The 5,536-nt window shown below is 30.8% G+C and overlaps 1 long non-coding RNA gene across 1 annotated transcript; it reads left to right on the forward strand.

Moving 5' to 3' along the window:
* The first annotated feature begins 388 nt into the window (after positions 1-388).
* LOC139500729 (uncharacterized) lies at positions 389-4,030 on the forward strand. Its single transcript, XR_011658341.1, has 2 exons — positions 389-591; positions 3,441-4,030. It is a non-coding gene; the product is annotated as an uncharacterized lncRNA (long non-coding RNA).
* Positions 4,031-5,536: the final 1,506 nt, after the last annotated feature.

A 5,536-nucleotide genomic window follows, 5' to 3' on the forward strand; every position in this document is an offset into this window, starting at 1 on the left:
TTTTGTTTTTTGTTTTTTTTTTCAATTTGGAGGCTTCGGTTATAAATGGCAGATGCAGTGCAGGAAATAACAGATGAAGAAAGTATTGTCCATGTTTTGCTGAAAAAGAAAATAATGTATACTAATGATATCAACATCACGAACATAGTTGAAAGGTGAATAGCTGCCACATATCTTTACATCATTCAAAGAAACTACCATTATGATTTAACGTAAGATGTATCAAAATTACCACAGGCAAATAATAACAAGGATGAAAAATACTGTCTGTCACTAAAATTAACATTATACGTAATGACAGTTGTGGTATCATGTTTGGGTATATTAATCTTTGATGTTTAAATTCTATTTTTATTAGATTCATGTCTAAATTTGTATATTAAAAAACCTTTCGTGACATCTAACCCATTTTCCTCGGGAAAAAAATTCCATTATAAAACTCACTGCATCTTGTCCAAATATCATACTTCTAAGCATCACTTTGAACATTGATTATCTCTCAACTAGATCTATTTCTCAAAGATATGGAAAATCATGCATTTGTGATATGTTTAATTTTGATATTTGGAATAGGGCTTCAAAATTTTCGAGGTAAATATTATACTCTATGTTAGTTATATCGATTTACCTATTTCATCATAGACTAATATCAATTTATTAATGTGAAATTCAGAAATAAAATGTGCATGATGTACGCTCTATACCAAACATTTGGAAAGACACACATACAAAAACTTTTGAAAGCAGAAAATCTAGACGGACATAGATAAAGCCCCAAAATTACCGTCTTATAACTATTTTATCTGAAGAAGTGAACATTGCAACTGTAGCTGTATCTTTTGGAATCTTGGTCTTTTATATGTTAAGTGCACTCTTTTGTAAAGAAAAGACAGTACCAGAAATAAACATTTATAGCAACAAATTAGTTGATAGTGAATGCTTTTAAAATTATTGTATATTGAATAATGTTCTCTACCTCTTCGAATTAATTTAAATGAAAAAGAAGTGTGGCCTTTGACTGAATCCTGTACTCAAGTCGTGTTGTTATCTCTTAGACACATTCACCATTTCCATTCTCCATTCCAATTAATTGACCACATCATTTGTTTTACTGTATTTTTTTTCGCTCTTCGTCGAATTTATAAGACCCATTTCCGTTTGCTTAAACAGCATGGAAATTCTACTTTTTATTTTACATGTCTTGAGATCAACCATCTAGTTGACAAAATAACCAATACTTTTTTAGTTCGTGAACTCGAATATCATTTACAGATTTATCTTTCTCAGTTACGAGTAAACCTTTACATTCGAAGCCATGTATGTATTAATACGTAAAGCTGTCAGACATCATATGAAACTAAGGAACCTAAGACCAACATTCAATTTTATCTAAGATCAACATTCATTGAATGAGGTAGTGTTTTATTTTATAAAACAAATGAAATTTTATCAACGGGGAAAATGTCATAAATCAAGTTGCTACTGCAGGATTAATTACTGAGCTGTTGACAACCTTGTTGACTCAACAGAAGTCGTATCGAGCCAGTTCTAGAAAATGCAAAAAAAATCCACACAAAATTGATTTCGTGCGTCTTCATCTTTTTTCCTGATTAACCTTCATTAGGATTTCGCAAACCTAAATATTTGAAAGTCAGTGATGTTTGAAAACGAAGAAATTTGAGTAGCTTCACTTATATAAATTTCATCAATTTAGGGACAATTTCAATTAAAACTGTGCACGATTGCAAAAAAAAAAAAACTTCACATATCTGTCATATTTGTATAACGCAAATTGGATTGTTATCAATTAGGCTGTTGGTTTTGCCAATTGCATTGTTTCATGTTTGTTATGTTTGTGCATTTTATATCCGACTATACGGTATGGTTTGTTTTTCATTGTTGTAGGCCGCACGGTTGCTTAAATTTCACATCATTTTAACTTAATGGGACTGTTGTCTAATTGGCAATCACAGCACTTATCCTTATTTTCATATTAGGACATATCGTATCGTTAATGTTTATTTGTACATACACTTCGTTTTCAAATAAATGTGTGCAGGTCTTTATGTAACATTATAAAAATGCATTAGTCACAGTGAAACAGACGCCATTGGAAATGACAAAAAAAGAAGAAAAGACAAGCAAGTCAACACAACACAACACTACAAAGAAAATTGGAGGCAAATCAACAAGAAAATAACAAGGGTGTTCAGAAAGGGTATTCAGAAAATGCATTGTAATATAGCCACAACACATTAGACAATCACCAATCAATTGAATATTCTGTAGTATTTAGGATAACATCGTTTTTTTTCTATGGTGCGTGTTGTTCAATCGTGTTTATTTTAGTGTATTTGTAGACAACCTCTTTGACTCATGTTTTTCGCTATTTTTAACATTGACTAATGAGTTAATTTGGTATCTTCGTGGTATTTTGTTTTTTAATATATGTTGTTGGATTCATTGATACTGACAATATTGTCAATAAAAACACGTTGAAAATTGACAGGCTCACATGAAATTGCTGTCCAAATCAATATCAAATGATAAACAACGAAAATGTTTAATCATGATATGCAGTGTCAAGCCGTACTGCAATGCATGCATTTTCTAATTAGTTAGAATGTAACCCTAAAGGCATAGACATACAATATGTAGTCAATCTCATTAGCTTGTTAATGTGTTACTATGTATGTAATTGTCAATCTATATTTAGATGACTGGCATGTTTAGTGGTAACCAGTGGCAAGGAACTTGGAGCAATGCAAATATAGATGCACTTGATAACAAATTTTATGATTTATCTTACCATACGTTAAGTACAAAAAAATATGCAGTATTGTATAACATTATATTCTGAATTTTCGATTGACTTTCACAATCTCATTTGAATAGTAAAACTCGAAACCAATGACCTGAAAGGAAGACATTGGACAATAACAACATAGTATTGATTTGTAGGTTCACAATGGTAACCGAGAGGTTTTGTTCACAGTGTTTATTTCATTCTTTTTACTCTAAGCTGACTTTGACCTATAATGTTTACTTTCACAAATTGGGACTTGGATGGAGAGTTGCCTCATCGGCACTCATATCACATATTCTTTTATATATTTGATCGCGCACATAAAGTTTCCTGTAATTCGCCGTTTTAGAATTTAAAGGACTATGGGTAATCTCATTGTTTGTACACAAAAAAATTAAAATAACGTTACGTCATTGGCTCAATTTCCATCGTTTAGAACGTTTTCAACCAATTTCAACGTTTTGGTGTACGCTTTTGGAAATATTACCCACAATGCATTAGATTCTGAAACGGCGAATTATAATGCAAAAGAAAGTATCAATTATCATTTGAAGACAATGAATATTCAATTTATGTTATTCTTTTAAAATGATCTTCTGAAATCTATATCACATATTATTCATATCTTATTCAGCTGATGCACAGTACACATCACCAAGGCATATGATGGGAAACAGAAAGATAAGTCAGGATTGCATGATTGCAAAACAAATAATGTGTAAATGTATGAGAGACTGTGATGAAATGATGCCTATTGGAACGTGTAAGACCGGATTTTTCTTCATGTCTCGACCGGGATTCCGATGCTGCCCGACATCTATATTGTTTATATGTAACATTATCTAAAGTGGACACATTCCTAATTACAGATAACAGTGCCAATCTATGGACCATGACAAAAACATCAAAGCACACATTGTTCTATTTATTGCTGCAACAATGATGCTTTGTTGAATTTATGTACAACATGAACATACATGTGTGATTAAATAACATTTTCAACATCCTCATCTCAAAACTCATATCATGTAACGTTAATGTTTTTACTGTATGTTGTTCTTGTAATTGGTTTTTATGTTATATTTTTCTGACAGCCGATGTAATGTTCTATTGTTTAGTTAAGTAAAAGAAAATATGTTTTTCATAATTTTATTTTAGTTACATGTATAAAATATCTTGCGTTTGATCTTGAAAATTAATAATTAAAAAAGATGTCAATTTTCAGTTCATTTATGAAAATCAAGGAAAACCAATGAATTTTGTTCGTCAGTGACAAATACAAGAAACAGTTATATTATGTTGTATCAACATGAAAAGCCATTACATATTTAAATATCTTTAAAACAAATTTAAGCGCGGCATGACACGAACGTTTTTTTTTCACATTTAATAAGTCTTTTTTTTTCTCACTTGAAGCAAACCTATAAAGTGATATATGTTATTTTAATTTGAGGAAGCAAATTTTTCGTCTAATTTGTAGTTGTAGGCTGTACAAAATAATAACAATTGAAAGTTTCTTCCTCGCGTTGCTAGTAGCACCGGTACCGGTATTATAGAATAAGATTTACATAAAATAATTAGTTAGTCCAAATGAGTTGCTCATATTAGACAAAATCAACAATAATATTGAAAATGCTCATTAAAATGAGTAAGCTGTTGTTATTTATATAGATTCTACCACTGCATCGTGGGTTATACGATATTTATCCACTCGAGACAGTTAAATTTTCAAATTTAAAACACAAGGCGAGCGTTTTAAATATTAAAAAATTAACTGTCGAGAGTTGATAAATATCGTATTACACGAGATTTGGTGGTGAAATCTGTTTCTTAAATGATTTTCAAACAATACGCAGGCAAACTTATTCCTTCTTTGCGACTGATCTTCAAAAAGATGTGCACTTTCTATGTGACGTCATCAGGCATGGTCGCCTTTTTTCATGCCGTCAGAGGAAAACAAGAAAATTCGACGTCATAATCGGATTTTAACCAATAAAGAACTGATATCAAACGAACCACACGTTGATTAAATTTGTTTATACAATGGATGCAGAAAGGGATAAATTGACGAAGAATTAGAGAAATACTACATAAAGGTTATTAGTTTTGTTTTAGCACATAACCTTTTATACACTTCGTTTGATCGCAAGGTAAAAAAGATAGAGCAAACAATATTCTGCTTCAAAAATTTGAATGCAAAACACACACGTTACTGAAACTTTGCTAAATATTCCAAATCGTACGTTTCTTTTACTGTAAATCTAGACTGTTTGTCTGATCCTGTAGAAGACACTTTTGTGACCGCAAGCAGAAAAAATATAGATATGAAAGAAAAAGACAAACATATTTTTACAGTTTACGTATGCTGTTTCTATGAAATGACTTCTACTTCATTTTGTCTCTGGTAGAGAGTTATCCTTATTGACAATTATAACAGATCTTCTTTGTTTTTTATTGAAAGAGTTATAGCTGAAATTTATATTATAAAGATGCAGCGTTGCGGATGTTATGATCCTCAAAGATGTTACATGATAGTGTTGTATAAGAATCGAACCATTTCTTTGTTGACAAGTCGAAATAAAAGCGTCATATAAGGATTGAATTGCAAACATCATTATGACGTCCTTTGCTCTTCACATTTATCTTAATAATAAAATTGAGCGAATAACACCTCAGTGTACCAAACCTAAAAATCATCTTATAATGATTGATTTTTCAAAAGAAAAAAAT

This window comes from Mytilus edulis, chromosome 13 (genome assembly GCF_963676685.1).
Source record: "Mytilus edulis chromosome 13, xbMytEdul2.2, whole genome shotgun sequence".
NCBI lineage: Eukaryota > Metazoa > Mollusca > Bivalvia > Mytilida > Mytilidae > Mytilus > Mytilus edulis.